The sequence below is a fragment of the Protopterus annectens genome, chromosome 5.part0 (genome assembly GCF_019279795.1).
Source record: "Protopterus annectens isolate FY-2018-M chromosome 5.part0, PAN1.0, whole genome shotgun sequence".
NCBI lineage: Eukaryota > Metazoa > Chordata > Ceratodontiformes > Protopteridae > Protopterus > Protopterus annectens.
In genome coordinates this window covers 648,723,661-648,736,979 of record NC_056735.1, presented here as the reverse complement: position 1 = coordinate 648,736,979, position 13,319 = coordinate 648,723,661, and the positions used below count along the sequence as shown (strand labels likewise).

Sequence of the window (13,319 nt, the reverse complement as noted above, 5' to 3'; positions counted from 1 at the left end):
TTTACAGGTTTTAACATAAATACCAGTTTTCAGCAGTTCATGCCACAACTAATGCTAAAACTGATAATTGATGCCACTTAGCAGCTTTATTTTAACCTTCATGGAATCTCTGTTATCAAATTGGTTTCACTTGTGGGAGCTGTTGTTAACAACAGTTAATGCTAAAGATAAAACTGCAGTTAGCATTTTAAATTTCGTGTCAGCTCAAATCACATTTCAGGTACCTAATAAGTCCTTAAGCTGAGTGATGCTCTAATATGAGAATCCAGCAACCTTACTTATGTAGGTAATATTAATGTTCTAAGACTGCTACCATTTCAGTTTAAAGTGCAACAGGTTTTGACAAATTCAAACTTTTTAGCCAGTTGGCCACTTCTCACTTCTTCTTCTTCCACTCAAAGTGGTATGGTCAGAAGTCCACTGTCAAAAATGCCAATCTGCTGTTAGTTGGTGGCTATTACTCCTAATAGTCCAGCAGAAACTAAAATGGATATGTTAAATTATGTCACAATGTACTAAACTTTCACAGGTTGTTAAACATAAAACAATAACAAATTTTATTTCTCAGTATCATATTTACTCACAAGCACCATAAGTGATATCTATCTCTCTCTTTCTCTATCTATATATCTATCTATATATCCACAGACACACAGACCAAAAGTAAGTTACGAAACCTAAAAGTTGTAAAGAAAAAAAAAATCAGGATTGTGATACAAACAGACACACTTTATAGTAATATAAGCACTATGAACTCAAAATTAAGTTTATTACCTTATCAGTAACAGTTAAAGGCATCCATAGAGACAGAACTTAAGATTCTGGGGAAAATGCAGGCATAAACATCACAAACAAGAATGGGAAAGGAAGCAGCATAAGATGGTACATAAGGTGAATAACAGAAAATGTCCTCAAAGCAACAGAAAACTGAAAGCCTTACACTGCAAACTAGGAGTGAAATTGCTTTCAGACTCAGACACACACACACACACACACACACACACACACACATGCACAATCAGCAGAAAGCCTCTGCTAAGCATTCTTTGATCTAAAAAGTAAATCTGAAAAGAGAGAATGCAGAAGTTAAATTCTGCATTAATATTAATGCCCATTAGGGAATGGGCTGCCTGTAGATTGCACCCTGACTGGAGAATGAATGATCTCCAGCTAATTAATCCAGTTAATCCACAGGTAATGCCCACTGAAAAATGAGTCCACCACTTCACTGCAGCATATCAAGCTGTTGAGAAGTTTTGACTGAAAAATATCAAATGGATGTTATTATTTTACACTAACTAAGCAGTGTTTTAGCTGTTTAATGAGTGTAAAATAAAAAGAAGAAAAAAATTAAAATAAAAAAGCATCCGTGTGTGTGTGTGTGTGTGTGTGTGTGTGTGTGTGTGTGTGTGTTTATGTGTGTGTTTATGTCTGTGTGTGAGACTGTATGCATGTATGAAAGTAAGCTAGAGAAACAGAGATCGAGCGAGCTATTATTTTACATTCACTAAGCAGTACTTTTGTTGTTTAGCAAGTGTAAAAAAATAAATGAAACTGGAAAAAAGTGTGTGTGCGCATGTGTGCATTCATGTTGCTGTGTACATGTGAGTGAATATGTGCACAAAAGCAGAAGAGAGTGTGTGTGTGTGTGTGTGTGTGTGTGTGTGTGTGTGTGTGTGTGTGTGTGCGCGCATGTGTGTGGGTCTATATCACTTCTTTGAAACAGCAGAAGTTCTAACACCATATGTTCAAACTTCTAACCTCGAAGTGCAAAACCATCGAAGGCTTAGAACAGAGATTTTTTTCCCAGGGAAAAAAATCGCTGTTCCAAGAAACACACACACAACACAAGCACACCAAAAAACAGCAATCCACACACATACACTTAAAATCCTACATCTAACCCTACACTAAACTGTACATACACTACTATCTATCCACTTACCTTAACCCAAACCCTAACCCTAAGGTCTGTCACTATCGCACACTCACTTGACCTGCGCCCTAACCCTAACTGACCTATCCCACCCTAACCCTAAAGTCTGTCACAATCGCACATCCACCTCACTCGCGCCCTAACCCTAACTGACCTAACCAGCACCCTAACCATAATGTCCACACAATCGCTCACTTACCTGAACCTGACCCGTAACTTTCCACCACAGTGCAGAAAAGAATTCGCTGTTATGCGGCTTCGTGATAATCAGTTTTTGAAGTTCACAGTTCGAATATATGGTGTTCAAACTGCTGAAGTTTCGACAAACTGATAAAAACCCATATTTGTGTGTGTGTGTGTGTGTGTGTGTGTGTGTGTGTGTGTGTGTGTGTGTGTGTGTGTGTGTGTGTGTTGTGTGTCAGAAAGAGTGAAGACTGAGAGCAATCCCTGGCAGCAGCAGCCTCAGTTAACAGGATTCGGTACCTCTCGACGATACCTCTCAACCTCTTCGCACAAGAAATCTGGACAGAGCTACAAATAAAGAGGGAACAAAGGATCAAAAATAGGGATAGGTTTTAAATATTGCTCTAAGTTTAGAAAATTGCTAGAATGACAGGGTTTCCGTTCGCAAGTATTTTCCGAAGCAGAGGTGTTCATGTGAGAGAGTGAGTGTGTGAGATGGCTACTGGCAGCAGCAGCAGTAAAGAGGTTTGCCTACCTCTAGACCTTTCAACTTAAGAAATCTGGATAAAGCCTAAAAAAAGGGGAACAAAGGCTCAAAAATAGGAACAGATTTTAATTATTGCTCTTATAAAATTACAAACTTGCTTAAATAACGGGTTTCTGTTAGCATGAATTTTCTGAAGAAAGTAAAAGTCAGAAACTCAAATGTGTGTCATTATTTAGTAACTTTAATCTACAGTGACTGCCAGCTTAGGAGTAAGGGACCAATAATAAAGTAAATACCTAGTTATTTCTAAGTGTTATATTTTGGAGATAAAATGCTTCCTCCAACACCAATAACATATACTACAGCAAGTTTAAAACATTAGGCAGAGGAACTATTTTGCATCAAAAATATACAAAAATACAGTAATAAAATAAATAAATGAATAAGTAAAACACAATTGTATAGAAAGCCCATTCTGTAAGCTTAATAATGCCATCCAGGGTGTGTGTTATTGTGGAAATAATGCCCTCCGGGGGATGTAAAGTCCCTCCATCTGTGGTGTCTGGATTCAGAACACCCCTGGGCAGGCATTACTTACACAATAACATACACCCTGTTGGGCATTATTGCTTGCTTAATACTGAAACAAAGGACACATAAAAATTACCATAGAAACCCAAATAAATTCACATAGCAAGCATGTCATATGTTCGCTGTCTTTAGAAAAGTGATGGGTGACATTTCTTCTTATATATGTCTCTTTCAGTTGTGCAGTTTTTTGAGTTGCCAGCAAAACTGAAATAATTCATGTGAATATGCATATATGATTCAGAAATACTGTACTAATACTTACGTCTGCTAATATGGATTCATTCACCTGCTACTATTCAGCTTTGCAGGCTCCACAGCAATTACAACTATTGCTTATTGCTCTGAATCAAAGTAAATATACACATGAAAAAATCTTTTAAACTGAGTAAATAAACTAACATTTATTGGTAACTTACTTGTATAGTATAACTAGTTTTCTGACATGTAAACAAGAAACAGGCAGAAGTTTAACAAAAGGAAAGTACATAAAATGAATAAGTAAATAAATTCAGTACAATTAAACAAAATATTTAAAATCATCTTTCCTGTACATAATTAGATAGAGAAGAACGATATATCAGATTATAATAAACAAATAACATTAAACTTTTTTTTGCTCTCTTTCTTTGTTCTTTAGCTTGCCATGAGAACCTTTCATGGTGCAAGCTCTCTGTCTTTCCTAAGCAAGAATACATAACAAAGAAATGTTACATGGCAAACTCCATTTTTTCTCTGACCTACACCCTAATTGCCAAGCTGCAAGACTGCAACCACTCAGTGTCGTAGATTCCTATCCACTGAAAATTCCTGTCTAAGAGGTCTGAATTTTGGCTGGGTTCCAGACTAGATAAAGAATTTTTTGCAGCAAATATTCTAATATTCATAAATCTAACATAATGGCAGTGCACTACTTTTCAAAAATGTTTATTAACTGTCCTTGAAAGATAATAGTGCATGAAGGAGTGCTGCTGAGGCATTGTGCAGTGTTAGTATTACACTACAAATAGAACTACAAAATAGCATACAACAAAAGGATTCCTAAAATGGCTCCCTTGAAAATGTCACACTGAATGTCTTTCAAATCCTTCTAAAAACTAAGTTATAATGTATTAAGAGATGTTAACATTTGTTCTGATGTTGTCAATCTCCATCTATTCTTGACTGATGGGTTATTGGAAACAATCTGGCTGTTATATAGCTCATACCAGCCAAAAACTCTCGCTACCCATAATGCCCCCTCTACATTACCTCAGATCTCATTTGCCACTCTTATAGAAAAGACGCATCAGCCTACTCTCTCTCTCACAGCTAAGTACGTTTTACAGTTTTAATTACAATTTTTCTAACTTTTTTGGCCTAGTTAATTTACTTAGCAATATTTGAACCTTGTCTACCTTTTTCTCTTTGTGAAAGTTTTTGTTTCCTTTAACCTGTACCCTTGGGTACTTCTTGCCTACCATAGTTGGTATTTTCCCCTCTCTTCTCTTTCCCTTACCATTGGTACTCTCTTTCCTACCATCATTGGTAGGATTCTTCAATATTTTGTGACTGAGTGATTGTGTTTCTTGATCTTTTGCACTTTCTGGCTGCAATGGCAGATAAATCAAAATCAACCACAGGGTGTAAACAGCGTCAAGACTGTGGCAGAAAAATGCCGAACTCGGATGGTCATGACAAATGTGTATATTGCTTGGGTGTTTCTCATCTTGACCTAGAGTGCTCTATTTGCCAGGGATTCTGTAATAGAGCCCTGGAAGAGCATAGAAATAAGATAATCCTTAAAGGGCTTCTTAAGGCTCTCTTTGAGAAAGCTTTGTACAAGGCCAACCAGTCTCCTCAGGCCTCTGGCGGAGAATCTGCTTGTTTGATGCTGATGTCTCCATTGGCACCAAAAATCTAAGAACATAAATACCTTTCAGCTGGTTCCCCTTTGGAACTAAAATCTAAGGTTCCAAAAATTTAGGAATGCGCTGAGTCCTCGGCACTGACCTCTACCATGGTGCCATCGACACTGACCACAACACTGACTCCAATAATGACTCCCATGTCGGCAGCTACTATTTTAGTTACCATGCCTCACAGCTCTTACCTTCTGCCCCCAGTGCCAAAGACTGAATCTTATTTTGCACCCAGAACAACACATTCTCCACCGATCGACCCCTTTCTGGGTCAACTGCCTAGCCCCTTTATAGAGAAACCTGAATCCCCTTGGTGTTGTCCATTCGCTTCACAAGGAGGCTTTCCGAAATTTACACAGTGAGGTTGGTAGACAGCTTATGATAGCTAGTGGTCTTCCTCCATCTTTTCAGCCCACTCCCCCTCCTAGGCCAGGGGAATTCTCTCCCAGTAGCCCCACATATACTCCTTCTCTGACCTCTTTGCAAGCTTTACAGCTGTCGACTCCATCCACACAGACTCATATGGTCTCTGCGCCAATAACTTCCTTGTCTTCATTTCCAGGCTTGGCTCTTACTCTCTCAGTGCCATTGGAATCAACAGGTCACCAGAATCGAACCTCTGCCATCAGTTCCAGAAGGTTTGATTTGACTCCTGTTTTTTATTTGGACCCAACCTTACCACTTCAGGTTGTGCTGGCTGGGGACTCTTCCTTGGCTCAGGCTTTGGAGGTGGGTCTCTTGGAGCGGGGTGTGACCCCAGTTCAGAGTTTGTCTGTCTCAATTCTGGGTTTCCATCCCTCTTCAGAGATGCCTGCCTTTCAAGCTACGGAGAGGGCTTTGGCCACCTCTACTTCCCCGGTGGTTGTTGTGTTACCAGAATCTCACCCTTTAACCACTACTTACTCAGAGCTGACACCAACCTCCATACCAATCAAGGAACACCCCTCTTCTGAGTCCTCTTCAGATATTTCCACTGAAGACCTCTCTCAGAAGAAATTGTGTAAGAGGAAACACCTGAACTCCCATGAAGAGTCTGTCACCCAGGGCACAAATTTTGATGAAGGGAAAAGTTTCCCCCAGTCACCCACTGGAAGACATTTCCTTTGGAGACATTCTGGAGATCCTCAAAGAGAGGGGTAACTAGAAGAGTCTTCCTCTGAGGAGTCTGTGTACTTGCAAGCTTTTGGAGCTTGCCTATCTACTTCCTGGGTGACCCTTCCCACTGACAATCTTATTAAGTTGATCAGTCAGTGGGCTTGGAAAGCACCTGATTCAATAAGACCAATTCCCCGGAGACCAGATAAAATACTTTTCACTCCCGAGGATCATCAGTTCTGGGTGAAAGGATTAGCAGTAGATGCTATGGTGGTGGTGACTGCCACTAAAAAGGAACTAGCTGAGGAAATTTCCACTGTTCATCCCCCTAACCAGGAGTCAAAGGTGATGGACAGATTTAGGAAGTAGGTTTACACATCATCGACCTTTACCATTAGGTCCTTGAATTTCATGGCACATTTCACTATGCTCCAGAGGGATCTGGTCAAGGAGCTGTTGGATACCCTAGCAGGAGCAGTAGCTGAGGGGGTCCAGAAAAAAAGTGGCCTCCCAGTTAGCTACCCTGGAGTCTATATCTAATTTGTCCATGAGGCTCATCGCACATGCAGCCGAAGGGGTGACCAGGTCAGCAGGTTCAGGTGTTGCAATTCAACAACATGCCTGGATGCACCTGTGTGAGTTTGCAGAGCCATTCAAGTCTTCTTTCAGCAATGCTCCATTTGACGGATCTTCCTTGTTTAACCCCAAAGTTAAAGAAATTCTATCCAGGTGTGAGAACGATGGAAAGACCCTCTCTGCAGTGGGCATACATTTGCCTGCTCCCCAACAAACTTATTCCAGGAATCAGAGGAGTGGGAAGATGTGGTTCAAGAAGTCCCAGAGGCCTTCCCAGGACAAACGTGGTGCTGACTACCCTCAGGGCAAAGGGGAGAGTACTAATGGAAGATGCCATCCAAGAGGTACAGGTGGCCCACAGAACCACAGTTCCAGGGAGTCTTTCTCTGTCCAACCTTATCAGCACTCCTGAAAGGAGGCCTGATTGCTTACCTCTTGAAGCAGTCGGTGGAAGATTTTCTTTGTACCCAACTGCCTGGCAACAAGTAACCACAGATGCCTGGGTGCTAAGAATTATTTCCAGAGGTTACCTTATCCCTTTCACTCTTTATCCAAGAACTCAAACAAGACTCCCCAATGTTCCACCCAGTCAGAGGGAACAAGCAGCCTTGGAAATACAAAAGCTGCTAGAAAAAAAGAGTCATCCAAGAAGTCCCTCCAGACCAGATAGGATCTGGATTTCACTCAAGGTTCTTTTTAGTGCCAAAAAAGACAGGGGACTGCAGATCAATTCTGGATCTCAACATTCTAAACAAATTTGTCTAACAGTCCAAATTCCAGATGGTCACGGTTCAGTCAATGCTTCCCTTTCTAAAGGAAAATTATTGGATGTGCTCTATAGACCTTCAAGATGTGTATTACCACATAAAAATGGACAAACGCTCAAGAAGGTTTCTCTGCTTCTGGCTAGGAGCCAGTCAATATCAGTTCAAGGTGCTGCCCTTTGGTCTCACCACAGCCTCCAGGGTGTTCACTAATGTATGTCTGCACTAACAGCTCACTTGAGACTGCACAGATTCTGGGTGTTTCCATATCTAGATGACTGGCACAACACTGCTTTCACCAGACATCTACTGCTACAGGTGACAGAATTCACCCTGCAATTGTTCCTGCATCTGGACATCACGGTCAGTTATGCAAAGTCTCAGCTGACTCCCTCTCAGGATATGGAATTCATCGGAGCTTATTTCAACACGCGCACTTGTGTTGGCCTCCCTACCTGCCCACAGATTACAGAAAATAAAATCTCAAGTTCATTCTCTCTGTGCTCCAACAAAGTACCAGCCCTACTTGTGCTTCAAGCATTAGGGTCCATGGCAGCAGTGATCACTCTGGTCCCTCTAGTGAGATTTCACATGAGATTACTGCAATAGCTTCTTGCAAATCAATGGTCTATTCTAACCCATCTGATGAACCACCCTCTGCCTATCACCAATCACTACAAAAAGTACCTATTCTGGTAGATGGAATATGAGCAAATTATGTTGTGCCATCCTTTCATCCTTCCTCAACCCAAAGCTATAGTGACCATGGATGCCTCCCAGATGGGGTGGGGAGGCGTTATCTGGGAAAGACAGTCCAAGGCACTTGGTCCGCAATAGAGGCCAATCTCCATATCAACTTCTGGAGCAAGGGCAGTGCTACTAGAGTTGTAAGCATTTCAATCTGCCCTACCTCAGGGAACAATTGCAATCCAATCAGACAACATGCCCGTAGTCTGGTACATCAACAAGCAAAGGGGAACCAAATCCTACTCCCATTGTTGAGAAGCCCTCTGAGTGTGGCAATGGGCCATTGCCTCCAACTGCTTTCTGAAAGCAACACACATTCCAGGGAGTTCAAATGTGATAGCGGACAAACTAAGCAGATGCATTCTACTGCCACCGAGTGGTCTCACAATTTCAAGATAGCAAAGAAGATCTTTCATTGCTGAGGCCTGCCTTGCTGGAACCTTTTTGTGTCACCCCAAAACAACAAGGGCAGAAGCTATTTTACTCTAATCCTCCCTAAGGGGGAGCCCCCAAGAGATGTTCTTCTCCTCAGTTGGCCCCCGGGTCCCCTATATGCCTTTCCCCCTGATTCCTCTTTTCCTCAAGAAAGCAGCCAAGATGAGAAGCAAAGTAATCCTCATTGCACCCTTCTGACCTCAATAAATTTGTTTTCCCTTCCTATGGCTTCATCTAGTTCACTGTCCATGGATTCTGGACCCATTTTGGACCTTCTGTCTCACCCTCAGTGATTGGTGCATCCCAGTCTTCAAAGTCTCAAGCTAACTGTTTGGTTCCTCCAATTCCGTTGGTCACCAGTCATAATGATATTGCATATCTCCAGTATGAAAAAGTTTGCTGGCGTCCCATAAACCATCCACAAGGAATCTTTACCTCAGTAAATGGAAGAGATTTTCAATCTGGGATTGCAACAATGGCCCTGATCCCTTTTCAGCTCCAGTGGAAAAAGTTTTAGAATTTCTGGCCATTCTTTTTAGTAGAGGGGCTTCCGCTTCTACTGTTAAGGTTATTCTAGCAGCCATCTCTAACTTTCATAATGGATTTGGAGATCTAACCTTAATTTCTCACAGACATTTTAAGGTCTTCCTTAAGGGAACTATCCATTTAAAGCCCACATTTAAGGACATTCTACCACCATGGGACCTGACTATTGTTTTTCAGTCACTAGTATTTTCCCCTTTGAACAAGCAGCTACTTGTGATTTGAAGTTAATCTCAGAAAATGCTTTTACGTATAGCTATGACCTCCACAAGACACGTTTTTGAATTGCAAGCCTTATCTTCAAAACCCTCTTACTTAATTTTCCATAAGGATAGAGTTACACTCAGGACAAATCCATCCTTTCTTCCAAAGGTTGTCACAGAGCCCAACATCAATCAGACTATAGACTTACCTATCTTCTTTCCAAAATTTTCTAATAAAGGCAAATATTGCTTACACCAGTTATATGTTCACAGACAATTACATTTCTATCTCAACAGAACTAAAGAGATTAGGAGGTCAGAACAATTATTTATCTCCTTCTCTGGGACAACCTTAGGGAAATCTGTCTCTAAGGTTACCTTGTCAAAATGGTTAAGAGATTGTATTTCCTTCATTTATAACAAAAATAACCTAAAACTTCCAATACTGGTGAAGGCCCATTCCACTAGATCTATGGCTACCTCAGCTGTCTTCCATTCTAAACATTCCATGACTGAAATATGCAAAGCAGCAACATGGGCTACTCTGCATACTTTTATTACTCATTACAGATTGGATCTGGTCTCCAGGGGCAAGACGCACCTTTGGTTCTATGGTTCTCAGGAATATACTTCCATAGGGTCACCCGGGATCTAAAGTAGCTGGGGACTCTGTCCCATCAGTGAAGAATAGATGAAGATTGACAACATCAGATAAAGAAGTTATGTCTTACCATAATGTTCCATCTGTGTTGTCGATCTTCATCTATTCTTGGTGTCCCACCCTCCTTCCCCCTTCTCTGCATTCCTGGTGGAGCGATCTGTTGTCCTGGGTTTTCTGTTAGGACTTTCCTTGGACATGGCTTCCTCATTTGGAATTAGTTTCCTTCTATTGTTCTAAAATTCTGCAAACTCGATCTGAGATAATGTAGAGATGGGCATTATGGGTAGACTATTAGCTTGAGAGTTTTTTGGCTGGTGCAAGCTATATAATGGCTTGATCAAGTCCAAGGATTGGAACTGTAACCCATCAGTCAAGAATAGATGAAGATCGACAACACAGATGTAACGTTATGGTAAGGCAACTTTTTTTTTATCAGATACATTTTGGTGATAGATAATGCATTAACATTTGCATATTTGGATCAGAACCAGAAAGAACCATTTTTATATCCCCTTACTCTTCTATTCCCATTCCATATTCTTGGATTCATTTGTCATCACTGTCTCTGCAGTATTTCATAAAGGAGATGCTGCACTCTTCAGTGTGCATCCTCCAAATGAGATGTTAAACTGAAGTACCATAGGCTGAGGTGGTGTTAGCTCAGTTGGCTGCAAAAGATCCTATTGTATTTATTAAAAAGAGCAGAGAAATTTTCCCACTCACCCCAATTAGTATGCATTCCCCCTTGGATCTTACCTAAAGGGGTAAACCCATTATGCAAGACATAAATAATACCTTCTCCAGTATAAATAATTTTTAGATGGCATTTTAAGCAGGAGTATTTCTATATCTAAAACTTTATAAACAATTGTCTCCTAACTGTAAGTCAGAACTCTGATGATGGCAATGGAGTACTTCTTCTGACTAGAAATATATTTTCTACAGCTGTTCATTCCTTATAGCCATTTCAATTGCTTGGGGATTTTAATTTCAAATTCACCAAATAATTCCATTTTTTTTAAATATTTTCTTTCCAGAAAAAATGCCAAATCCTAAAATAAATTCATGCAACTAATATTATTTTGGCCCACAGCACTATAACTAAAAACAGAGAATGTTTGACGCATTACAGAATCTGTGAAATGGAAACTACAAAATACTACAGAGTTAATTTATATCATGCACATTAGCAGGCTTGACATAGACTGTCTTTTAATAAAAAATGCTTCTCAATGAGACTCCAAATAGTTCTATTTGCAGTTAGCATTAAAGGACCTTTAATGTTATATAATATGATTTTTATGTGCTTCAGTTACCAGTTTATTCTCATTTGCATTTGAAGAGTACCACATTTTTTTTCAAAATGTGAGTTGCATATAGTCTGAACTAGTACAAGAAATATATTACTGCATTCAATATTTATATTTCTTTAATTATGCAATCATTCTGTTTTATTTTCCTTCCTTTGGTACATTGTTTCATGGTTATATTTTTCTCCTTTAGAATTTCATTTAATTTAACATAAAAGATTATGATCGGGTATCCGATCATAATGGATGTGTTTAAGACATGACTGGCAATAAATTCAACAAAAGGGCAAATATATAGAGGTGAATTTTGATGTCCTTCTTGGAAACACATAGCAAAAAGGGTTATGATAGAGACTCATTCATAATTATTTGTACTGCATTCATTTTTTTCGTAGTTTTATTTACTTCCATGTGCTGCAATAGTTGAAGTAAAATGTACAGGAGTGCTACATGTTTTATGGCTTTGAGAGTTGTATCACACATACTGCTACTGAGCAGAGATCAGGCACCACAGAACAGTGGTGGAATGAATTAAAAAACTTGAAATAGGTCAAACACTTCATTCATCCAAAGGAAATGGAAAGAATGAATGAAGTAGTACATATTTTAAAATCCGTTCTTAGTTCCTATCTGTCTGATGTAGTGAATGCTTACTGTTATTAGTTCTCTGGAGTGACACTAATAATAGCTGTGAGGTTGTTTAACAAAGGCTTGTTAAGCACCTTTCTAATGACAAAAACTTGTTTAACAAATTTGTCTTTTTTCTGATTTTTGGAGGTAGTTAAGACATTTCATGCATTACTTTGTGCTTAAATACTGCATTATATTCTATAACATGCATTCATTAAGCCAATTATTACTAGATTTGCACAGTTGGGTAAACATTGCATAGAGATGTTAGGTAGTCAGGAAATTCTTTATACTTTCTATTCTTAATGATGTCTATATCAAGATTCAAAGTATAACCTAACCATGGTACCCTGCCTCTCCTAGCCAACAACTTTTCTTGCCTCAAATCCTTCTGATTTATGCAGGATTTAACATGACATGTTTTATTTAAACATGACTTAGAAGTGCTGTTGCATTTTATGCCTAGTTTCAATCTTCTAGATATAATTTATTGGTCCTATTAGTATTTAAAATTAGTAAAGAAAAGGGGCTGAATTTCTATAAATTCTAATAACTGCAGTTTACAATAAGCTGAATTGTTTCATACATTCACAGTACCAAACTAATCCTGTGAGGTAGTATATGGTGTCATAAATTTCATAGACAACCAGAATGGAATATATGGAGACTAGACATCAGGTGCAGAAAGGAAAAGGAGTGATAATTAAATAATTTTATCTATATCTGTGATGGTCTCATATTATAATTATTTACTACTAGTGTTGCATAAAATGTGGATATTATTACTTAAGTATATATCTTAATACTTTTTTTCAGATATATGCTAAAATCTATTTATTATACACTTTAGCTGATTTTTGTAACTTTACTATTTATTTTGAATTTTTTAACCCCTCTTCCTGATGACTGCCAGTCCCCAGTGACCTAACTAATTCATTAAGTCATCAAAGAGGCAAGAGCAATTACTGTCCCATTCATTCCCCACCACATTGCAGGCCATCAGCCAGGTAGATATCAGGGTCCTGCATACCTCCACCAGGAGCTTTTATTATCCTCTTGCCAACTTCTGAGGGATGCTAGTGTTGTCAGTCATTGGGAGAGGAGCACACAAGCTTATCAGCATGATTCGCTGACTTACAGGGCTGAATCATAAACTTGTGTTCTTCTGGGCTGGACTCCATGGGCTGTACCACTCAGAGCTGCCACTGGGTATCAACCAAGTGGAATACAAGCAAATCACATGCTCCTCACCCTTATTCA

The 13,319-nt window shown here is 39.5% G+C and overlaps 1 protein-coding gene across 3 annotated transcripts in view; it reads right to left on the bottom strand.

The window, feature by feature from the left end:
* LOC122802731 (acetylserotonin O-methyltransferase-like) overlaps nt 1-13,319 on the bottom strand; it is a 332,448-nt gene that overhangs the window by 291,031 nt on the left and 28,098 nt on the right. The gene's annotated exons all lie outside the window — the stretch shown is intronic.